This window comes from Phascolarctos cinereus, unplaced genomic scaffold (assembly GCF_003287225.1).
Source record: "Phascolarctos cinereus isolate Bilbo 61053 unplaced genomic scaffold, phaCin_HiC Scaffold_9;HRSCAF=440, whole genome shotgun sequence".
Lineage (NCBI taxonomy): Eukaryota > Metazoa > Chordata > Mammalia > Diprotodontia > Phascolarctidae > Phascolarctos > Phascolarctos cinereus.
In genome coordinates, this window is record NW_027556402.1 from 171,379,618 (window position 1) to 171,405,540 (window position 25,923).

Consider the following 25,923-nt stretch of genomic DNA (forward strand, 5'->3'; position numbering starts at 1 on the left):
AATTAGGTCTTCACAACAACCATGGTAGGTGGACACTTTCATTATCCTCATTTTATAGTTGAGAAGAAGGTTATCTAGACACTGGGAAGAATCTGAGGCAAGATTTGAACTCAGGCCTTCCTGATTTCAGGCTCAGCATTTTACTGTGTCAAGAGCTTCCTGACCCTTTTTGGATCAGCTTCTTCTGTGGAATTTTCTCTCCTTTCTTTGACTTCTTTGAAATCTGCTCTCTCAAAATCTACAATGAGTTTCAGATTTCACCTGGCTTTTCTCTCCTCTGTCATCAATTCTAAGGTGGACTGGTCATTTTATACTAAGGTTAACATCTTTTCTACTTCAGCAACCACTTCGTTCCTATTGATCAAAACCAGATCCAACTAGAAATTCTCTTTATATCTTCCCCTACCTTCTTGAAGAACAAAACTATCATTAAGGCAAATTAAGCATTTTTCAGCTGTTCAGCTTTTGGCAGAGGGAGAACTCTAGCAATGAGTGTAACACTTGTGGGAAGAAACACTGCTGGTTTAATCTGTTCCTTGTCAGATTTGCTAAAGTGGGCTTGGACTTGCTCACACGTTGACTGTCCAATAAAGTGAATTTGAATTGCTTTAGGGAATGACCCTGGTCAGTGTCCTGGTACTCAAGAGAGAGTGGGGGGGGGGCTCACATCTCAAGTCAGGCTGAGGTGTAAAGACAAGTAACAAAGGAAAGGAGACTTTGATTTGGCAGGCCTCCACTTGCAAATCATATCAGCTCTTAGGCAGCCCTTGAACAGAAAGGAGTGCTTTCCTGTGTTGTAAGTGACTGTTGCCTGGGCCGAGTGTTTGCTCTTCATACTGGTTGGTGTACTCATCTTTCTGAGTTCAAATCTGACCTCAGATACTTACTAGCTGTGGTACCCTGGTCAAGTCACTTACTCTGCCTCAGTTTCTTCCTCTGTAAAATGAGCTGGAAAAGGAAATGGAAGGCCATTTCAGTATCTTCGCCAAAAAAAAATCCCTAAATGGGGTCACAAAGAGTAGGACACAACTGAAAAATGACTGAACAAGTGGCTGGTGTATGAGTCACCATGCCATACTCCAAGGTCAGTGATCCCATAAGGGGAGATGTTCCTTCATACATCACTGATTCAATCCTTCTATGCCTTAGTAGATGACTCAATGAGCTGCTGTGGGAAACAAACAAGCAAAAACACAAACACACAAACCTCCTAAAAAAACCCAAAAATAACAACACCTGGTAGCCAAGTTTCTGGTGATAAGCCTTTCTGAATTTAGCCTGGTTAGTCCTTGGATAACAGACTTACAGTTTGTTTCCAGGCTTGAAAGTGAGGCTCTTCCTGCTTGGTAAGACCTATTAATACTTCTCTTCTGGCACAGTCTAGGAGAATCCATGGATCATAACACTGAAATGATCCTCAGAGGCATTCAGGCCAACTGGCTGATTTTACAGATAAGGAAGGCCTCAGAATTAAGGTAAGAGCTACATACTCTAAAGAAGAGGGCAGATCTGAGAGAGATTAAGGAAGCACAAGCAAGATTTCACAACCGAGTGGATATGTGTAGTGCGTAAGAATAAGGAATAGAGAATGTCATGGAGGATATATCAGAAGAGGACTCGATTGTACTTGTAGGAAGGATAAGCTTATCTTCAGAAGGATGAAAAATAGGGCAACAAAATGCAACCGGGAACGAAGAGCCTCAATTTTGACTGTGGATGATCTATGTTTCCAGACTCAGTATCTCAAACCCAATACGTCTTTGCTCCCAAACCCACCCATCTCCGAACTTATTTAATTCTGTTGAGGGCACACCATTCTTTTAATCACCCAGGTTTTACAACCTTCATGACATTCTCTGCTCCTTATTCTTATTCGCCACACATATCCAATCAGTTGTGAAATCTTGCATCAGTCTCCTCCATGTCTCTCAGATCTGCCCTCTTCTTTATACTATGTAGCTCTTACCTTAATTCTTTTTTTTTTTAGGCAATTGGGGTTAAGTGACTTGCCCAGGGTCACACAGCTAGTAAGTGTCAAGTGTTTGGTCTGAGGTCAAATTTGAACTCAGGTCCTCCTGACTTCAGGGCCAGCTCTCTGTCCACTCCGCCACCTAGCTGCCACCTAGCTGCCTCCCCCCCTTACCTTAATTCTGAGACCTTCATCACATTTTGCCTAGACTATTACAGAGGCCTCTTAAAAAAAAATTACTGTTGTCATCTTAAAATATCATAATGTCCCCTAGTATTTTTCTCCTTTCATCTCCTAGAGAGCAATCCCCTGTAACAAATACTATTTTAAAAAACAAAGTAAGAAGAAGCAAAATCAGCATAACTGATCAATACACTGAAATGGTCTGACAAATATAGATTTCCTACCTCTGCAAAGGGATGCAGTGGGGTGAAGTAGGAGTTTCCTCTCCTACTGCTCCTCGGGAGCCATGTTTGTTCTTTGTAATTTTGCAACATTCACTTTTGATTGTGTGTGTGTGTGTGTAATTGTTCTTTGTCTTTACAGTGTTGTAGTCGTGCATATTAATGTCTTGGTGCTGTTTACTTCACTCCCTATCAGTTCATGTAGCTCTTTCCATGCTTCTCTATATTCAACATTTCTTACAAAACAATAATATTCCTTTATATTCAAGTGCCATGTTTTGCTTAACTGTTCCTCAATTGATAGGTGTCTACTTTGTTTCCATTCTTGCTGATACAAAAATGCCCTTCTTGCGATCTAAGCCTAGTAGGTGATTTTTGGGGGTACGGAAATTTTAGTTACTTTGCAATAGTCTCTTAATTGCATAGTCTTCCTGATTCAAGCCATTCTCTCCATTTCATTCTTCACACAACTACTAAAGCGATTTTCCAAGTCTGATCATGCCACTTCCTTAGTCAATAACTGCGTTGGCTCCTTATTATCTCTAGGACTGGTAAAGGGAATTATGATTTTCATATTAATCAATGTGATATATGTAATGAATATACTAATAGATTAGATTTTTCAGAATTACCTTTTCTGACTTGTGAGTCAGACTCACAGTGCGGCTTGAAATGATCAAGCAAATCCTGGACACCACTCGCACAACCACTGCATCCTTGTGCATGTGTACCTTAAGTACACATCAATGATTATGGAACCTGCTCCCATCACAGAACTCTACTCTTGTGACCCACCAAGTAATGACCCCCAAAGACTCGAACAATATTGCTCCCAGAAGACTCAGAATTGTTGTATTGTCTTCCACTTGTGGGCTTGTCACAGGAAACTGCTCAAGCCCTGGAAAAGGATCATTTGTAATCTACCTTCCCCCCCTCCCTTCCCATTGTGATTTATGTATATATTCTTCGTCTTCACTCCAGCAAGGTGAAATTCTGATCAGAAGAATTCTCAATTTGCAAAATCTGTTTCTTATAATGAAATAATTAATTAAACTGCTGCCTGATTACTGGCACTCTGTCTCTGGCCTGCTGTTTCGTCATTCTCAGGTTAGAGACTGGCTTGGTAAAATCCTGTTAACACATCAAATAGGAAATCCTCTGTTTGGCATTTAAAATTCTTCACAACCTCCTCCCAACCTACCTTTCCAGCGTTTTGGGATATTACTCCCATCCATACTCACTACAGGTCCAGTCAAACTGTTCATCTTATTCTTCATACAAAATACTCTATCTCCCACTTCCATGTCTTTGAAATGGCTCTCTCCTATTCCTGGAATGCATTCCTTTCCTCCCCTCTGGCTCTCAGAATCCCAAATTTCTTTTAAGGCTCAGATTTAGAGCTACTTTGTACATGAAGTCTTTCTTGGTCCTCCTATCCCTCACTAGTAGAATATTCTCCCACAAATCATCTCATATCTATTTTGAATATATAATGTATAGATGTACGTATACATCTATCTCTGTGTGTGTGTGTGTGTGTGTGTGTGTGTATGAGAGAGATCTCAAGTTAGATCCCAAGCTCCTTGAGGGCAGGAACTGTTTTGACTTTTGCCTTTATATCTTTCTTACCTAGCATGGTCCTTGGTTCATAGTGGGTGCTTAATGAACGCTAGGTGATTGACTGGTATAGTAGGAATGTAGAATGTAAGATCCTTGAGGAAAGGAATTCTTTTTTTTCCCCCTAGCTTTGTATGTGGTTACTGGCACATAATAGTAACTTAATAAATGTTCCTTGATGAATTGAAAAGAATACTAAAGTAATAGCCATCCTAATTCTACCTTATCATTCTCTGGCCTTAGAAAAATTGGAGTATTATAGGATTATAGATTTGGAGCTGGAATAGAACTTAGATACAAAAGAATATAATTCCCTCATTTTACAGATCAAGGAACTGAGGCACAGAGAAATTAACTGACTTATCCAGGGCCACCTGCTAGTAAATGTCTAGTCAAGTCAACAAGTATTTAATAAGCACTGACTATGTTCAAGGCACTGGGATAAACACTAGGGATATAAAGAAAGGCAAAAAACAATCCTTGCCTTCTAGTGTCTTAGAATCTGACGGAGGAGACAACATGAAACAATTCTGAATAAACAAGATGTATACAGGATAAATGATACTGTACAAATGTTGTCTGAGGCTGGATTTAACCCAGGTCTTCCTGATTCCAAGTCCAGAGATTTGACTAGATGACTTTTAATACCCTTTATAACTCTAAGATTCTGTATTTAATACCCTTTATAACTCTAAGACTCTATATTTATAGAATCAAGTATCTAAAGCTTAAAAGTACCTCAGAGACTATCTAGTTCAACACCCTCATTACACAGATGGAGAAACTGAGGCCCAGAGAGATTAAATGGCTCACATCAGATTATGTAGGTTGTAAGTAGTGAGCAGGGTTTGAATCTATATCTTCTGACTAATGGTCTTTCCACTGTACTATTTTTTCCAAAGGAAAAAATAGGCTTTTGTGACTTGCCACAGACATATCTCTGATGGACATTGATGAAGAAAAATAAGCTCACCTTCCCCTGTTTTTTAAGCCATGACTCTGGTCACTCCTTCAGCTAGAATTATCCCTTTCTACCTCCTCCTTGCCTTTCTTTCTAGGACCATTGAGTTAGAGATAGAAGAAACCTTAGGGATCATCTAATCCAATTTCCTCACTTGACAGAAGAGCAAACTGACACCCAGGGAGGGTCAGAACTTTGCCTGACCACGCAAGCAGTGAGCATTGTAGCTGGAACCTAAACTGAGGACCTTCAACTCCAAGAAAGCATGGGGCCAAGCTGCCTTCAAAAATCCATCCAAAACTTATGCAGCATACTGCTCTCTTTCACATGTGAACAGTCTGGTTCCACAATGAGGACAGAAAAAGTATGTTTGTTTAAGAAAAACTGATAAGAATTGCAAAGAAACAGTCTTTTGATAAAAATGTTGATGAAATATGCAGACCATTTTGAGGACCAGCTAGAGAACTGTCTCTTTGATGAAAGTTCTGAGAACATCTATTTGAAAGCAGAGCAGACACTGAGATTATAATAGCTATAGGCTATGATGGCTCATCAGCTCACTGGCACGCAACTGTTTTTTAAAGTCTTAAAGGCTATAACTGACAAAATCATCAGTCAAATCACTGTTTGGGTGCTGTGAGAAGATTATAGGTCTATTGGATTCAAATCTGACAGAAAGGTGAACTTTATGAATTTTCATAAGTTAAAGATGGATCACTGACAATGTGATTTGAGGCACTGGGAAATACAAGTTGGAGAAAAAGCTTTGAGAAGAAGCTATAGGAAGACAGAGACAGAAGGAAAATCAGGAGAGTAAGCTGGGCACAGAAGAAATCACAAGAAGCAGGGGACAGAAGACATAGAAGACTTCCAGCTGAGGCAGCTGACCCACCACTTACTTTAATGGGAGCCTGCTGATTAGAAGAGAAGCGTTGCTTTGCTTGCTTGGCTTAAGAAAGACTGAATGATCTGAAAGAGCTCTTCAGCTGCTGGGTTGATTGAAAGAGAGCTGAGTGCTGCTACTGTGGACAGAATTGTCTGTGCTTGCTGCTCCCTGGTACCATGAAAAACCTGAGAGGGGGAAAACCTCTGAGGGTGTTTGGCTGCCTTCCACTGTCCTCTCAGGTTTGAGATGGAGAAGCAGAGTAGGAAAGACAGGCTTTGCATCTGTTTTGATGTTAGAAGAGGCTTAACTTTGAGACAACTGAAAAAAAAAACCAGAATGTCCTGTTTGCGGATTTGAGGACCTTGGCATTTCTCCAGCTTAAAGTAACTATCACTGAAAGAGCATAAACACTTTTTTAAAAGTGTGTTGTTAAGGGTGGCTGTGAACTAAGAGCTTGTCACTGTTCAATCAGCTTAACAGCAGAAAAGAAGTGGCTTAGCCTAGCAAGAAAGCAGTGAAGATCAGAAAGACAACAACTAGCAGAAAAACAGCTCTGTGAGGAATAAATTATCTGTGAAGGAAATAGGATATCAAGACCTGCAGTCCAGAGTAATGAGTTGTCCTGGATACATGGGCTTATGCCCATGGATACGTACACTTTGCACATTGGTGGAAGAGTATAACTTGTTTATGTGATGTTTTGGTTATTCCTGCTTTTGCTTTCTATTGAGTACTACAATGACAATTGATTATTCATGCTTTTACTTTACATGAGTAAATGTCATAAATATTTGTGACTACTTTCATGTAAATGCTAAGTACACCAGTGGGGCTCAGAAGCTGTGGTGGTAAGTAGTAGAAGTACATCTCTCTCAAAGCAGGCTTACTTCTAGATCCTCAGAGAGTATAAGTCATATCAGCATAGCAAATCCTTCCTTAGAGCCCCAGATTTGCCATCATGAGTTCAGGTTGGGTGAATAAGCCTGCCCAGAGAGCAAGAATGGGGGTGTATGCCATGCCTAGTGTACAGTCATCTCTTAGATCAATGTCTAGGTCTAAATCTCCTTTTAGTTCTAGACATTCAAACCAGAAAATACTATAATATGTGTGTGTCTATCTGCACAGCTGTAAGTGATTATATCTACACATGTGAGGACATACACTTTTCATTTGTCTTTATATATGCTGTATTTATGCTGGTCCAGCCTCCTTTTGTTTATTAGATTTTTGATGGTCAGTTCTATGTCTCATATAGGCTTTATTATCCACAACCATGTCCATTGTAGTATTCTGAATTCAACCGTTTTAAGAGTAATACTGACAAACTTCCTCAATCTCATTTTAAGTAACTAAGTTGCTATGTTGGATTGCCCTCAATTTCCCCAAGTATTCCCCAAGTATTATGGCCACCCCTATCCCAAACCTGCTTGTTTGTTTTTAAACTCTCTTTTGCTAGCTAAGTATGGATGGGTACATCGTAGGGAGCCTCAAATTTCTCAGGAGTTTTTCCCCCAAACCATCATCACTCATTCTGCTTCACAGAGCTGGTATGTTCCGCCAGGCTGCAAGGTCCCAAGAATTATTGATGTGCTGTCTTAGCTGACCTAGCTCAGCTGCTAGACACATGCTCCATAAATGGAACTCATTAGTGTCGAGGTCCATAAACACTCCCTCTTAACCATGTTTTGCAGCGTGTGCTAGCTGTGTGGCAATTGCTTGGTAAAGTAAATAGCCCCAAATATGAAACAGCAATCAGCATGCATAAAGAGGAGCATGCATCTGAAGAGCTCAGAGAGGCATGCAGGGAGCCAAGGGAGTCTCCTTTTGTACTGTTGAAACCAGCATTGCTTTCAGTTTATCTTCCTTTGAACAACTCATAAATGGGGCCAGTTATTTTGGATGAATAATCATAAGGAATCTGGTTCATGCATCTCCAGTGTGACATTTGAAATGACATCTTCTTTCCCTTTAATAAGCTCTTCTTTACTGGGTCTCCCTCCCAACTCAGTCAAAGTTAATAGAAGGTGTCAATTCACTGTTGTGTGTCAGATGGGTGATTTAAAAAAAAAAAACCTGGATGAATTAAATCACAAGCAAACAAAAATTTTATTTTGTATTCAAGTAAGTGACTGGTGAAAAAACCCTGAGGCTTCTGAGGTGGCTGCACTGTAAAAACAAAAATAATAATTTCGTCATTCATCTGTGTTCTAGGTGGGCTTGCCTCTTTTAAGAAGACTAGGGGAAAAAAAGAAAAAGGAAAAACTAGTGGACTAGAGGAAGTGGGGTGGCTTAATGGTTATGAGCCCAGTTTAGCTTCCACCCAGACAGTCTCTGTAGCCCTTGAGAGGTGCCCCAAAAGAGGGAGACCCACTTCTCTCTCCCCTCCCCACCACCTGTCCTCAGGGTGCCTACTTAGGGCATTGCTGAGAAAAGAAGGAATTGAGAGGCTTGGTCTAGATGATCAATATAGTCACTTCCAGCTCTAATAGCCTATCATTTTGTGTTTCTATAAATCCTGGAATGTAGGGAGGGGCCCTTTGTTTAACTTTGTTTGGGGGACTAGAAGCCCTGATTTATCATTAAGCCTTGAGCTGGGAGACAGTCGAAGCCAGAATCTGATTACTCTGCATAGTCCATGGCCATTTTCCAAAGGGAAGCGGGAAGGAGAGGGACAGAAAGAGGAAGGGAAAGAAAGGGAGGGAGGAGAGGGTTAGCAGGAGGGGGGAATGGCTGCTAAGAAGGAGGGAGAAAGAAAGGAGAAGAGCAAGCATCTAGGCTGGCCAGCCAAGAGGAAAGGAGAGAGAGGAGGCAGGCCAAAGACTTAGCAAGGAAGGCAGAGTGGGGGATGGGGAGAAATACACTAGTCACTTTCCTTGAGAGGCAATTGGTAAGTAATTTCTAATTCAGAGAAGAATGGACAGAGATCCCTTCTAGGTGAGTATGTGAGGAATAGTTTAAGAAATGATCAGCAAATAATATGGTCATTATCTTGTCTCTCACAGAGCAGACCCTGAGGCACATAGATTTAAAACCACTTAGCAGCAACCACACGCCATCAGTTGAAATACACAGAATGATATTCAGGTAAATTATCATCAGCATTTTTGTGGAGATAGCTAACTGTTCTTCTTTTAGCAGGACCATAACTAGAAACTTTTGTGCCTGGGGCACGGGGCAGTAGGGCAGGGTGGGGCAGGAAGGACTCACCTAGAGTGCAACCACCAGAAGCGAAATTGGACAACACTGGGACACATAGTTTTCTATCCTACTAAAGGGTAGGTGGGTGAAAGGGAGGAGTGAGGAGGAAAGGGAATAGGGAAGCAGTACAGCCTGGGATGATGCTGAAAGTGCCCTGGTTATGGACCTGCCTCCTAGTGCATCTGGGCCATACTGACCTACCCCAGTGTAGGTAAAAACCACCATACTCGGAATTCTCCCTACCTTCTTTGGAACCAACACCTATCGGGGATGGGGAACCTGCAGCCTCGAGGCCACACGTGGCCCTCTAGGTTCTCAAGGGTGGCCCTTTGACCACCACCCCTGAGTCCTAGATTAAAGGAACACTCCAGAAGTCTACAGAAAAATGGCACATTGGTATGTATCAGTCTAAAGGATAACTGAGCTAGTACTCAGAATAACAGAATTTTAGACTTAGGAAGGATTCAATAGTTATCTAGGCCAACCCTTAACCAAAGAATCCCTTTGACAATATATCTGACAAGTGGTCATCTAGCCTTTGCTTGAAGCACTCCAAATTTTCTGCTGCAAACCACTAACTACACTATTGTGCTGTAAGAAATGATGAGCAGGCAGACTGCAGAAAAACCTGGAAAGACTTCTATGGACTGATGCTGAGTGAAGTGAGCAGAAACAGGAGAATGTTGTCCACAGTAACAGCCACATTGTGCGATGACTAACTTTGATAGACTTAGCCTTTCTCAGCAGTGCAAGGATCTAAGACATCTCCAAATGTCTCATGATGAAAAATGTTATCCACATCCAAAGAAACAACTATGGAGTTTGAATGCAGATAAAAGCATACTATTTGCTATTTTTTTCTTCTGTTTTGTTTTGTTTCCTCTTTCTGGTGGTTCCTCCTATTGGTTCTAATTCTTACTTACAACATCACTAATGTGAAAATATGTTTAATAGGCATGCATATGTATAGCCTATATCAGATTGTGCACTGTCTTGGGGGGGGGGGGAGGAAGGCGGAGAAAAATTTAAAACTCAAAAGCTTATAGAAGTGATTGTTGATAAATCAAAACAAATTAATAAAAAAAAATTTAAAAAACAATAATTGCTAAAATGAAATAAGCAAATACAAGCATACCTCATCACACATTGTTAACTAGCTCCTCAAACAGAATTTTAGGGGGAACAATGTCACAATGTCCAAAGGGGCACTGTTATAAATGTCTTATGACAATTGTGAGTGACCAGGGAACATTACACTGCGGTTCACAAAACTGCATTTGAGGTTGGCCATAAAGTATTAAAGATATGAGGATCTCGGTAGCAACAGTGTAATCTGGTGTATGCCTGCAGAGAAAAAAGACAAGAAAAGTCTGGCTTCTGGTGCTCTTGCTAATGGTTCAAGATTGCCATTTTACACAAAAGGACTAATCAATTGATAAGCATGCATTAAGTGCCTACTATGTGCCAACTGCTCTAAGTGCTAGAGATACAATGACAAAGCATGAAATAGTCCCTGCCCTCAATGAGTTTACATTCACTTAGAGGAGGAAAGGATATATATTCGATAGTTAAGCCACCTAACTTAAGAAAGTGACTCTGACAAGACTATAGATGGATGAGGCCACAAGTCCAAAAAAACTGGAAGGCCTGGCAATTTGGACAGACACGGAAAATGTACGGGGAAGGACATGATTCTGGTGCTTGGTAGATTTATGTTCATGTTTCAAGAAGAGACCCTTCCAAATATAAAAGTAAATTTGTAAATTATCCATTGGGAGAAAAAAGAATTGGATTATTTAAAAAGAAGACATGGTCCATATCCCAAGGGAGTGTACAATGTCAGAAGATGCAGATGGGAGACACAGACAAAATGGTTTCAAACAATCACTTTGTTTCTTCATAATTTTAGGAAGAAAGAAAGGTTCCTCTGCCCTCAGATCATGGAAATTCCCAGAAAGGGTTACATTCCAATAGTTTAAGGCTAAATCCCTGTTGAAATGTAATCCCTCAAGAAAAGAAAACATTTTAAGCTGTTAGTCACTTACACAGTGAGAACAAACTCATCTTAAGAAAAAGTTTGATAGAGAAAGAGAAGAAAATGAGGTCACTGGGATCCTATGTAGGGAGGTCAGGGATGTCACCAAAGTAGAAGCAAGAACTGGGAGGCTGGGGATACTACAAAGTCTTCCATAATTGCCCTAGAACTAGCAGAATAGGTGACAAAAGCAATATGCCCATTATCATGACTGAAGATATGTACAGAAATCCTAGGTAATGTGCAGGGGAGGTGGGAAAGCTAAATAAGGCATTAGGTCCACCAAGATAAAAACCCTTTCTGATATTTTGGAGTGTTGGTGAGCAAATCGAGGTTAAGTGATTTGCCCAGGGTCACACAGCTAGCAAGTTCAAACTTTGAACTCAGGTCCTCCTGACTCCAAGGCTGGAGCTCTATCTACTGCACCCCCTAGCTGTCCCTCCCACTTCTGACTTCTAGACCAGATTTCCTCTTAACAAGCATTGCCCTACATTTCAACTAATACAGATGTTAATTGTTACAGGGGCTAGCAGAGCCATAACTAGGAATTCTGGTGCCTAAGGCAAATTCAGTTGGGGCAAGAGGGCCACCACAGGGAACAGCTTGCCCTAATTGGGTACAGTCTTGCTAGCACCCTAAGAAAGGCAAAAAATGGGAGACAAGGAGCCTGGAAGAAGACAATCTGTCTAGTTTGAGTATCACATGGAGGAGGCAGACAGAATACAGGTGGAAGGGGAAAGAGTTTCACATTGGAATCTCAGGGGTGAAGCTCTGATTGCCCCACAGCTCTGAGGACTAGTCCCAGGAGTAGGATCTGTGACACACAGACTTTACTTCCTCCCCATCAGGAAATGATAAGGCCATTGGTCTTTTTACCTTTGCCATATCCAAACAAACTTGTGGTCTGACAACAAGAAGAGGGAAGGGCTGCCTCTCATCAGTATAAAAAGACTTCTTTGGTTTGAATTCTTCCTCACTTCCAAGGCTGCCAGATGACATCACTCTTCAGTCCTAAGGCAAGTGAGCCATTCTCTCTGGACCTCCTTTTGTGCTCCTTAGTAACTTGATTCCTACTTTCAAATCCTCACTGTTTCTTACTGATTTTATGACTGCTGAAATAAGTGAAGAACTTTCACTGTCTTTTAACACAAAATAACATTCATATCATAGTGTACTTAGTCTCCACAACGTATAATGAGATAAGTAGGTTATGTATTTCCATGTGGGATGTCTAAACATACACACCAATAGCTCAAGATCTCTGGAATTGCATCTACCCCTCTACCAGGGGGATTAGGATCCCTGCTTTGAAGGGAGGAAGAGAGTCGTGAGACTGGCCTCTCTGTTCTCTTCTGAGGAAAGGGGCATCAAACTAGAATTAAATCCATCTGTACCCTTAAATGTTGCTGGTTTGATTAGTTCAGAAAATAAGCTGATTTCCTGGCCTCTCTCTCTTAAGGGTAGAAGTGTACTCCTACCTTATACATAGCAGCATGGCCTCTTCTCACCCTGAGTTACACAAAAGATCATCATAAATAGCAACTTGCAGGCAAATCCATTTATCCAAGCAAATAACATAGAATTCGTAGAAGTACAAATTAAAATATGCCCAAAAATACATTAAAATGAATGAGTTCTTTAGATGGGAGTGAATTCATCTCCACTCAAACCAAGTGAATTAGACCCTGATCTCGTGCAAGGAGAAATCCCCCAAAGTCTCTAAGAAGGCAAGCTGGAAATCAGGGACATGTCAAGGAGATGGTTTGTCCTCATTGTCTGCAAGAGAGTCTTTCTTTCTCTCTTCCCTGAAGTTTATCCTCAAGAGAATTGAGCACCACATGCGTCTCTAAAACAAGGAAGAATTCCTTTCCTTTCCAAAGGTCTTAAACCAACTGCACCACTCACATAACAGCACAGTGAAGTGTCATCATTCTCTTCACCAGTTATGGGAGTCTCACGAAAAATGCTTCAAGTTTGTCTGGAAACCCAGATTATAGCTCTTTTGAGCCTTAAAAGATATGAACTCCAATACATATGAGGAAGGGATTATAAGGATTTATTACTTTCTCCTTCTCTTTAATTAAGGCTCATAGAGATTGGTAACATTCATGATCACACAGCTAGTAAGTATCAGAGGTAGAATTTGAATACAGGTCTTCTTGATTCTAGTACTCTTTCCTCTATGCTAGAAATGGTAGTTTCCTTTAAATATTTGAAAGACTATGTGAAAGGAGTAGACTTACTTTGTATGTGCTGTTTTATTAATGTCTTTTCCCCAAAACATCCATTTCCTAAAATATACCCCCAAATAAATGAACTATTTCCTCAACTGTAAAATGAATGGGTTGAATTATATGGCCTTTGAGATCTCTGCCAATTCTACATCTATGATTTTATGATTCTGTTATCCCATGAACACTGTAACGTAACAAAGAAAACCAGTTAAGTGAATGCAGGTATGCAACGATATATACAATATTATGTATCCACATTTCCCCACATCTCTGATGAGAGAATGTTAACACTACTAATTTTATTCTAGGTTAAACGTTTATGATTCCATTGATTAAAAAACAATAAGTTTACGAGATCACTTAACCATCTGATTTTAGGTTTTGCTATTTCTTTAAATTGAATACGAACATAAAAGAGGGAAGAGGGTTCAACAGGGAGGACAAAGAAAATGAAGGCATACTCAGGTCTTTTATGGAAGTCTTTCATAAACTTTGCTTTAAAAAAAAATCAGCGAAAGTAGAAGTACAAAAAGTTTTTTTTTCAAGGAAGGAACATGCTTTTGCAATTTGCTGGAACTTTTCCCTGGTGTTCCAGAAAGGCAGCCTCCCCATTACTCACCAGGGAGACATGCAAGCCAGAAAGGAAGAGGAATCAGCTAATAAAGACAGGCATTCCCTCCTTCTCTGTGCAAACTACACTTAATAATCAAATAAAAAAGCAAATGAAATTAAAACATTTTCCAAATGGGTCTGAGTCCTGAGCCCAGACTTTATGGGGCCTAGGTTGGCCTTATTTGTATTCATGCCTTAATTAGGGCTCCATGCTATGGATTGCTTTGCTAAAGCCAAATCTCTGGCAATCATGAGTATAGTTACAATTCAACTTTTGAGCATAATGCTGACAGAGCAAGCCTCTTGCTAACTTTGTGACCTTATGCAAGTCATTCAACCTCTGGTAGTTTCAGTGTTCTCATCTGTCAAATGAAATTGATGGATAAGGTTATTTCTGTAAGGTGTCTTCTCACCTTGACTTTTTGTGATTCATTGTGGATAGAACTGAATGGAATTTCCTTCTTTCAGGAATTATTTCTGATTCTACTTAGAACCATCAAAACATAGATTTTAGATCTGGGAAGTACATTAAAGATCATCTAGTTGAATGTTTTTCAATTGGCTGTATGTGGAAGTGAAGAGTACATACTGTTCCAAAAATTTTTACTGCTGGAAGTCCTTCCTTCTGAAAACCTAAAGTTAAAGATCAGACACTCCCCCCCCACCCCCGCCCTTCTTTCCCCTCTGTCTTGCTTTGTTCATTTCAGTTCAGTGTGCTTTGTTAAGAAGCTATTCTATGACTGGTACAGGGTTAGGTGTTGAGGACTCAAAGGCAAAAATGAAAAAAAAAAAGTCCCTGTACCTAAGAGAGCTTAAAGTTTTATTGTTCCTTTCACCCCTATCTCCTTCCTTTTTCCTCACTCTTCTGCCTCTGCTATCTGAGCCTCAGAAAGCATCTCAACCCCATCCTCCCTTTCTATTGCCATCTGCATCTCTAGTCCAGGAAAAGGACAGGCTGGGGTAGACAAGTTATGTATTTTGCCAGCCTCTTCTGTAGTTTAGGCTGGAAAAAAATTGACAGAACCTAATGCCTTCCATTTACAAATGAAAATGAGACCAAGAGAATTCAAATGACTTGCCCAAGCTCACTACAGCTGGTTAGTAGAATTAGAACGAAAAACCAGGTTTCCCACTTCCTAGTTTAAAAACTAGATTTCCAATTCTGAATACTCCTCCAAGCAAATTAAATGTGTGTGTGTGTTAGGGTTAGAGTCAGAGTTTATACACACACATATATACACATATATTCCATACATATATATGTGTGTGTATTGGTATACACTTTCATAAAAATCAACTAGGCTTATTTCTGCTGTTTTTCTTTAACATTCATTTTAAAAAATTTGAGTTTCAATTTCCCTTCCTCCCTTTTGCCCCTCTCCCACTCATTGAGAAGGGAAGAAATGTGAAATCAATTATACATATAAAATCATGAAAAACATTTCCATATTAGCCATGTTGAAAAAAAAGAGCCCGAAAAATAAAGTGAAATGCTTTTAATGCTTTTATGCTTTTAATCTGCACCCAGATGCTATCAGTTCTCTCTCTATGGCAGTAGATAACAGTTTTCATGATAATTCCTTCAGAACTGTCTTAGATCTTTATATTGATCAGAATAGATAAGTCATTCATTCAGTTGATCATCATACAATATTGCTGTTACTGTGTACAGTGTTCTCCTGGTTCTGCTCAGTTCACTTTGTATCAGTTCGTGTGTCAAGTTTTTCTGAAACCATTTTGCTCATCATTTCTTATAGCACAGTAGCATTCTGTCACAATCGTATGCCACAACTTGTTCAGCCATTCCCCAAATGGGTATCCCCTCCATTTCCAATTCTTTGCCATCACAAAAAGAGCTGCTATAAATATTTTTGTACATATGGGTCTTTTTCTTTTTTCTTTGGTCTCTTTGGGATATAGACCTAGTAGTGGTATTGCTGGATCAAACGGTAGCACAGTTTTTTAGCCTTTGGGGCATAGTTCCAAATTGCTCTCCAGAATGGTTAGACCAGTTTACAATTCCACAAACAGCAATTTTCCACATCTCCAATATTTGTCATTTTCTTTTTCTATCATATTGGCTAATCTGATAGGTGTGGGGTGGTACCTCAGAGTTGTTTTAATCTGCATTTCTCTAATCAATAGTGATTTAGAACATTTTTATATGACTATAGATAGCTTTGATTTCTTCTTCTGAAAACTGCCTGTTCATATCCTTTGACTATATATTATTTGGGAATGACTTGTATTTTTTATAAATTTGGCTTAGCTCTTCATATATTTAAGAAATAAGGCCTTTATCAGAGAAATTTGTTGTAAAAACATTTTTTCCCCATTTGTAGTTTAGTCATTTTTCAGTTGTATCTCACATTTTGTGACCCCATTTGGAGTTTTCTTGGCAATGATACTAGAATGATTTGCCATTTCCTTCTCTATTTCTCAGTTTCCTGCTTTCCTTCTAATCTTGGCTGCATTGGTTTTACTTATACAAAACTTTTTAAATTTAATGTAATTAAATTTATCCACTTTATTTTCTGTGATCCTCTCTATCTCTTATTTCGTCATAAATTCTTCCCTTGTCCATAGATCTGACAGGCAACATTTTCCATACTCTCCTAATTTGTTTATGATATTACCCTTTACATTTAAATCTTATGCCAATTTTGACCTTATCTTGGTGTATGGTGTGAGATATTGATCTATATCTATCTGTCTCTATCTCTATCTCTATCCAGGTTTCCAAGCAATTTTTGTCAAATAGTGATTTCTTGTTCCAAAATCTCAGATCTTTGAGTTTGTCAAATGCTAGATTACTATGGTCATTTACTACTGTATTTTATGTACTTAATCTATCCCACTAACCCACCATTCTATTTGTTAGCCAGTACCAGATTATTTTCATGTTTACCACTTTGTAATACAGTTGGTTTGAAGTTTGGTACTGCTAGACCCTTCCTTCACATTTTTGTTTTCATTGATTCACTTGATATTCTTTTTTTTTAATAGTTGGAAGCTTTATTTAACACAAATAAAAATGTGCAAAGTATTTTACTCATTTTCTTCACTCCTCAGTCTAGCATTTGGATTGGTGATCTTGATGGCTAGCTGAGCCGCTCTCTCAACAAGGACTTTCCCATTCTTGGAGGACACATTGTGAGCAATCTCGGCACGGTAAGATTTGTTGCACATCAGAAGCACTTCTAACTCTTTGACACTGTGTACCAAAACCTTCCTGAATCCACTCAGTAACATGTGTTTTGTCTTCTTATTGCTTCCATAACCAATATTGGGCATCAAGATCTGGCCCTTGAATTGTCTTCATACCCTGTTGTCAATGCCTCTTGGTTTACGCTGGTTTCTCTTGATCTTGACATATCTGTCCAGTTGGTGCCAGATGAACTTCTTGGTCCTCTTCTTGATGATTTTAGGCTTTACGAGAGGTCTGAGGGCAGGCATGGCGCCAGTGGAGAGATAGTGGCACCTCTACGGGGGAGAGCTCACTTGATATTCTTGATCTTTGTTCTGTGAGATGAATTTTGTTATTATTTTTTCTAGCTTATTGAAAAACAGATAGGTCAAGGTCACCCATTGCATCCTGGGTCATTGCTAGTCAATGACTCTGGAGGAGAGAGTGAGGCTGATGACTTTGTACAGTTCAGCCTCATTTAAATCCAATTCACTTATAAGTCAAGACATTCCCTATCATGACGTCATTAGTCTTCTTTGAGAACAAAGGATCAAAGCCACCAGCATTACCAACAACAACACGTTCTACAAGTGGGTCTTTACACAGAGAGAAGGACTACCAGAGCAGATGCTATGGGTTAAACCTTTGGCACACATATTTGTTCTTGTACATGTGCCTCATTATTATTATGGTCTAAGTTTAAGTTTACGTCTCCCATGGATGCTGTGGATATCTGTGGGAAGAAGTAAACCAGGTTTTTAGGAAAATATTTTGTACTAACTGTCTCTATCATGTTATCTTTGGTAACTTAACTTTGGTAAAAAAAAAAAACTAATTGAGACTATTGGATAACTATAAATGGGAACTGCTGCATTGGCACTCAGACCTACAGTAGGAGAAGCACAGTCTCTGAGAATTATCTCTAGAACCCTGAGAGTTGTAGTAGCTGCCCTCTGGGGACCCAACCTGCCATTCTGAGCGAAAGTTGGGGAATACTCCTCTTCCTTGCCTCATCCTCATCCTCCTCTTTCTCCTCCTTTTCCTTTTCCCTCTCCCTCTTCTCCTCCTTCTTCTTCTCCTTCTCCTCTTACTACATCTAGGCCTCTCTCCACTTGGGTCACCATATTCTTACGTGTGGGTACCTTGTCCATAGGAATATAATTTTGGGTTGCTTATATTTTGTTAAGATATTTTGGGGCTTGGGGGATAGATTTTTTTAATCTTTTATTTATTTAGTCATTATTATTTATTTATTTGGATTTTAATTATTATTATGTTTTTCAAAAAGCTGGGACAATTTGCTTTTTTTTCCGGTGCAGTTTTCATTTATAATTTCTTGAAATATAGTTTTGAAAAATAGGTTTTAAGAAAGTCCATTGTGTTTTAAATGGAGCTACTGCATTAGTCTTTTAACCCAAATCACTCTGACTTTCACTGCCCGGCCAATAATAGCTCCCAGCCCAAGCCTCTGGCCCATTGTTTAGGTTTTAATTGTAAACATCAATTGTTTTCTTTCTAGCCAGAAACTTTAGGAGTCTTTCCCTCCAAGATTGATACTTTTGTGACAATAAATTAGGCCATCTTTTGTCTCACTTCTTACCTACCCTTTAGTTTTTGAATGGGCTTCCTCAGACAAACTGAGACCTGGGAAATACCTTACTTTAGAAAAGCCAAGGTCACCCACTGCATCCTGGCCATCACCAGTCATCTTGACTTTGTCTTACCACTGGACTTCGATAACTCTAGAGGAGAGAGTGAGACCAATAACTTCGCGCAGCTCTGCCTCACTTAAATCCAATTCATGCAAGTCAAAACATGAATGAAGGGTGAACAACAGGTACTAAAGGGGAAGTCCCACACCATGTGCCAAATCTGGTACTCTCAATTTTCCAAATCTTCCTCATTCCATTCTCCTCAAAGTAAAAAAAAAATAAAAATGATGTGACTTTTTCATAAATAGGTCAGATATCCCCTTGTAGGTTATTGTGGAAAATGAGATAAAAAGTTGATCTGAATCTATTTTCTGCCAAGTCATTTTCTCAATTTCCTAGCACTTATATCTGAATAAGGTGTCCTCCCCCTCGTATTTTACATTCATAGGTTTATGAAGCATCAGGCTGCTTTCCAGTATTTATTTGCTTCTAGGTCTTATTTGTATAATGGTGGAAATTAATAGAAGTATCCAACCAAATCCTCATACTACATTTAAAATAACTGATTCACCTATGTCTTTGTCAGGTAAAAACATTTCAAATGAATCAATTAATCAAAAGTGTGAACAAATAGGAACAAGTCCCACTTTCCCTTTGGACCCTCTATGTGCTGGTAGGACACTGTATCATAGATTTCTTTTTTTTTTTTAATTCAACTTTATTTTTCAGGTTACATTATAGAATTCTGGGACCATATTTTGAATACTGGTTATAGCAACTCTATCATGTTAGTAAATAACTTTCTAAAAGCTAATTAAGTCTGACTGGCTGATTGATATTAACCGGTAGTTAATAAAGGAAGGAAGCAGACTAATGGGGTCTTGTGAATTACAGCATTAGAAAACTACCCTCCCACTCCACAGGACTACTCCCAGACTCTGAGGGAAGATGTGTTTAGGGGATCATACCTACCATTGAGAGTGGAGGTTGGGAGAGTAGCTCCAGACTCCAGAAAACATTCCAAGCTTATTTTTGCGTGTGTGTGTTCCTCTTAGCCATGTGATTTCAAAAAAGTAATTTTAAATCTCTTTAAGACTCAATTTCTTTTTTTATTTAATTTTTTAAAAATTTTGAACTTAATTATCAACAAACATGAACATTTAAGCATTGAAAAAACAAAAAAGGATCGTACGTGATTTTCTATGATTTTATGAAAACTACGATTTTCTGTTATATTCTTAACTATGTATATGTATTAATTTTAATATAATAGCAACAAAATTTCTCTGTTTATTTGTGTCCCTTCTTGAACTTCTTTTTATTTGCTTGTATACGTTTCTTATTGTTTTACTGATGGGCTTTTCTTCTTATCTTTATTTGGGGGGGCATCTTTTTTACAACCCTCAAATTCAGTGGTCTCTAAAAACGGGGCTGGGGGGGGGTCATGATTTATAGTCCATATGTTCCCAAAGTGGGCAATACCTTCCACTGGGGGTGCTGGAAACAATCTAGAGGGTTCAATAGTAGCCTCAAATGTAATTGGGGGGGCATTGAATAAAAATAAGGGGATGGTGATAGCATAAGGAAAGAAGAGAAGAAAATTTTGAAAAACTGTTCATACATGTTTCATCTGTTGTGTAAAACTAGTAGTGATTATATTATTTTACAAATAAACACACAAAATACAAGTTATAACTTATCTGTAGTCAAGTTCCCCCAACAGGTCTTAACAAACAAGTCTCGCATTGTCAGGAAGTCCACCATACATGGGCAGGAATATATGTGTGTAATGACTTGCTTACACTATGATACAGAGGTTTATATGACACAATATTGCATTATCAAAATTTAAACGCAGGGAAAAAGCTACGAATTTATAATAAATTATTAAATTTAAGATGTGTCATTTAAAAAAATTTTAAAGATAATTTTTTTTAAAAAAAATCCATTAAAGGGTTAAAGAAAGTAAATTTCGGGGGGGGGGGTAATAAGTAACTTTTTTTGAAAAAGGGGCAGTAGGCCAAATAAGTTTGGGAACCCCTGATTTATACTAAAGGAGCATGGCTTGATCCCAAAGGCTTTGTTATCAACCAATCAGAATGCATCCCACTCTCCCCACAAATCAAATTTACCTGCAACACAACCACACCTACTTTTATCTCCCAAAGTTCCCTCACTCTGCCCCTCCTTTATCAATGAAGTCTCCCAGGCTCTGTTTCCCCACCCACCACCTCAGAGCATTTATAACCTAACTGCTCCCTGAGCATGTACAACGGCAGCTGGCAGATGTCATTGGGAAAATTCCACCCTCTTTCAGGAATTCAATTTTCTCACCTGAAAAATTAAGTGATTGAACATGATAATTTTCAAAATCCATTTCCAGACCTAAGCTCCATTATGGGGAGGCAGTGCAGTGCAATGGGAAGAACACTGGACACAGTATTAGAAGGCCTGCGTTCAAATCGCAGTTCCACTACTCACTACCTTGGGTGAATCACTTAATTTCTCTGGGCTTCAGTTTCCCCATCTCTAAAACTAGGGAGTTGGCAGGATGATTTCTTTCAGCTCTAAATCAAAGAACCTATGGTGTCCAAGCATCACGGATTACAGTGTGTCACATGATTCAAAGAGGGCAAGAGATGGATATATATCTACATGTATATATTTATTTATTTATATATAGTTTGATTGATAGATAGATAGATAGATAGATAGATAGATGGATAGATAGTTATATATGACCCAATGCTATCATTCTAAATAGAGGAACTATGGGGGATACAAAGAAGTATAAGCCATAGGGATTTACATAAAATTCAAACTCCTTGAGGCAAGGGACTAGCTACCATCCCCTTTTGTTTTCTTCTTAGGGGAAAGTTAGCTCCTGACTAGAGGTTGTTCAGTGGTTGGCTTCATTGTTACTTCCTCTCTGGAGCCTACACTTATAGAGACCTTCTCTCAGATGCACATGAAGATACAGATTTGGAGAAGGTTGATAAGGAGAGTGGGAAAGGAGGAGAGAAAGAAACGAAAGGAGGAGTGTCAGTTCTAGTAAGTGATTTGCTGCCTAGGCAATTCAGGTAAATATGGGGATGCCGTTTGGTGCACCTATACATAAGTATGATAGTGACTATCTCAGAAAAGTGCACTGCCATGGATACCTCATGACCCTGAAGGCAAGAGATTATTTAGTACAGAAGTATGTCATCACCTAGGGTTCCCTAGGGCAAGGGCAATGATGCCAATTGCCCCATTCCATTCTTTGCCCACAAATGGGCAGCAATTCAGGTGTATACTCATGAGAAACAAAAGAGGGTAGTTCTTTCCCACCTTTTTGCTGGTAAATGATAACTGTTTATGGGGTAGGAGGATGGGAAATATATGCATGATGTGTTTTTAAGCTTAACTGGCATTATTAACATTATCTGCATTATTCACATTTTCTCCATCTTTCCCAAGTATAGATAATCAACAAAATAATAACTCAAGCCCTGCTTTGTAACTTGGAGGATATCTGAGGTGCTCACTCTGAAAATTTAACAATCACTTCTCTGGAAGCCTGTCGGAGCTGCCGCCAGCACACTCCTGCCCTACTCCTCCACAGCCCAGGTCTTCCCTTTCACACCCCTCTCAGGCTGCAAGTTCCCCACCTGTAAGCTCTTTGACTCTTTCAAAGCTTCCGGTAGGTCCATTTTATCTAGATTTCATTTGTATAAAAAGGGGGGGGAAATAGCAATAGAGAAGGTTTGGCCCAGGGCCCCAAGTCTCCTCCACGTCTGGCCCTGCAGATTACTCTTCTGGGAGGGGAAGTCCCCAGGGAACTATTTTGCTCTCTTTTTATGTTAATTAGTTAACTAGAATTTGTAGTACCTGACAGTGAGTCAGTGTATTAAGTGGTATTGGGAAATGAGCATGTCAAAAGCAGGATATTCAGTTGTAGGTCTCAGGGAACTTAAGGTCTGTTTGAAGAAATTGATATATATATGTATATAGATGGAGGACAGAAACTGATGTTTAATTCATCTTTATTAAAACTTACTTTGATGGATAGATTCGTAATTTTATCAACTGGAGGTTACTCCCACCACCTACTCAGATCAGACCACCACCCAAGAAGTATTAGTCCTTATCCACTCTGGAAGATCTGATTCAACTCAATTCAACAAAAAATTATTAAGCACTTACTATGGGCAAGGATCTACCAAGTAAATTGGAGAGCTCCCTCTCTTTTCAACATTCTAGGGCTATCACTTTAGTATTATAGCTGTCTATCAGTTGATTCTCAGTGCTGAGAAGGATATAGAATAAAGTCATGATAAGAATAGAACTCCCCATGAAGAAATGAGCTGGTAGAGGAGCATTTTTTTAAACCACTGGCACAAATCCAGGAAAGGAAGCTTGCTGCAGTGGACAATGGCCCAAATTTGAAATCAGAAAGTCTTAGTATAAGTCTTGCCTCTGACATGTACTAACTGTGTGGCCCTGGGCAAACCAGTTAGCCTCTCATTAACCCAGGCAACTCTCTAAGACTAAGCTATAGAAGATTTGTTGATCTTCATCAGTGAAGGGAGTCCCCACAATGGGAGTTCCCCTACACAATGGAATTAAAGTTCTGAAACAATAAAGAAAACCAGATGCCCTATTTTTCTTATCTAAATCTTCGAGAGGGGAGATCCCAGGGGAAATGAAAGAAGTCTCCTCACAGCAAATGCCCACAATCCACTTCATGAATCTCATAGATACAGAGCTAGCAAAAACCTCAGAGTTATCTGGTCCAACCCCATAATTTCACAGATGAGGAAACCAGAGCCCAGGCAGTTTCAATGGTTTGTCTGTGGTGAGTATCAACAGTGGGATCTGAACTCAGGTTCTGTGACTCACTTCTCAGATGGCAAAGCACCTAAATGGTGAAAGAGAGATAGTAAATTTTCATGTCCATTCTCATCACATCAGTAAATGAGCATTTATTAAGTGCCGACTGTGCCAGACACTGTGCTAAGTAAGCTGCGGAGGCACAAAGAAAGGTAAAGGTAAAGGACAATCCCTGTACCCAAGGAGCTCACAGTCTCATGGGGGAGATTTGCTAGGTGGCCTTCTCTAAGTCACTCAACTTGTTAGAGCCTCAGTTTTCTCATCAGTATATCTTGGACTTATAATAGTAAAGTAATAACCTCATGTCTGGAGGAGCTTTGTGAAAGAATGCTTGAGGACTTCAAAAAGGACAGCGACTTTATCCACGGAGTCCTCCCTCTAACCTGACATATCCCAGTGCTCCCTGCCTAAGAAGTCTTCATGGTCAAGAAAATTTACCACCTGGTAACCAACCTTGATGATGAGCTTCTTCCGACTTAAGCGGGTTGACCCACAGAGGACAGAAAAACAAACAGTCTGCTGACAGGTCAATACTCAAAGTTTTTTCGTCTTCCCAAACTTACCAAAACTTGCACTTGGTCATTTCCATAAAACAATGAAGTGTCAAAATTGGGCTTTAATGGAAACTATGTGGAGAAAACAAAAAGTTGTGGTCCAAGTTGCCATCTAGGGGTGCTGGGAACCCTGGAATTCAAGGGCAAAAGGCACAGGCCCTGCCTTGAAACAATTCGACTACTCAAGCCTTCTTTCAGTCAGAGACAAGGTTTATTGTATCACCGACAGAAGCAGGCCAGATTTCAAGAACCTGCACATTTGGTAAATGAGACTGACCTTTTTTATAGGGGGGGAAAAAGATTGTGGGAAGATTTGGATGGGATCAAGAATTGGCTAATAGGCTGGGGTGACCCAGAGGGAACAGAGAAGAGGTAGGATAAAGGTAGAAAATAGCCTGGTGAGGTCTAGAGGTAATAGACAATGAAGGACTGGGTTGGATTAGAGGTAACAGAGAACTGAAGGTCAGAGCCACAAGGAAAGGACAATTAAAAGGATTATTCTGTGATCAGTGGATGCCTCAGTTAAATGCCAGGAACTGGGCCATGTGGGAAAGTTTAGGGGCTTTTCCTTTTTGGGGTCCAGATACTAAAGACATGGCCTTTGCCTTTTAGGGGTTCAAATCCCAACCCATCAGTCCAGGCCTATGATTTCATGGTGTAAGAATTGTCAGTGTGGGAATTCCTATATCTGATGGCACCTCACCTGTGTGTGACTCTAGTTTAGAGAACTGTTTGGGACACTAACTGGCCCAGGGTCACACAGTAGGTATGTGCCAGAGATGGGACTGAACTCAAGTCTTCTGGTCTCCAAGGCCAAAGCTCCAGCCCCAAAACTAGGCAACCTGTCTTGATTAAATGAAATAGTTAAGAAGAACTAGAGACCCAGTTCAGCCCTTGACAAATATGCAAGGGGGAAGGGGTAAATAAGAACAGGATAATGTTGACATTTCCACTGTATGTTCTGTTACTAATGCTAGAAGGCCTGCACTGTCTGTCTCTCTACTGAAAGACCTGCAACCACTTAACTGCCTATACATCTACAGAGGGTGTTGAGTAGTGGTTAATCCTTATGAGGACTGGACTATTTCTCTGGCAATATGTTTTTTAAAATTCTGGGATGCTGGATGGTGAACTAAAAATGCCCATTTCTTGGCCCCAATTCATTTCTTCTGGATTTGTTCTCGTTGATGGGGAGACAGCCATTTCCTTTTGGAGCATGGCTATAGCTAGGGAAAGCACCCCTGGAGAAGCTCTATTCGTTATGTTTTGTTTTCAGAGAGGTGCTGGGTGCTTCGTTCTGGACCAGATTTGCATGATGCGTGGCTTGCCTGAGGCAAAACTGTGAAATGTTTGGTAGCATTCCACTTCCCTTTTAGGGCCCCTCTCTAGTCCAGTTTCCCACCCCACCCCCTTCTCCCTTTTCTTTCTCTCCATACACACCAGTAATGTGTTATTAGCTCAGTGGTTCCCAACCTCTTCAAGTAGGAGGACTCTCTTTCAATAAAACTCCACAAAACATTGCAATCTTACTATCGCTTGATTGAGAAAAGGCCACTGAGAATTCAGGAGTACTTTTAAGTGCATTTGTGTTTTATTCATCGTGACAGTATCAACATGCATCTGAAAAATAGAAATGCACATATGTGCCAGGCATATTTATTCAGCTGACAGAAGGTACGTTTGCTTTCTTACTATACCAACTCCCATTTGTGTGTATATGTGCTAATATAAGTCAAGAGCAA

At 39.7% G+C, this 25,923-nt stretch overlaps 1 pseudogene; it reads right to left on the minus strand.

The window, feature by feature from the left end:
• Positions 1-16,929: 16,929 nt before the first annotated feature.
• Positions 16,930-17,372, minus strand: LOC110210735 (large ribosomal subunit protein eL32 pseudogene; annotated as a pseudogene).
• Positions 17,373-25,923: the final 8,551 nt, after the last annotated feature.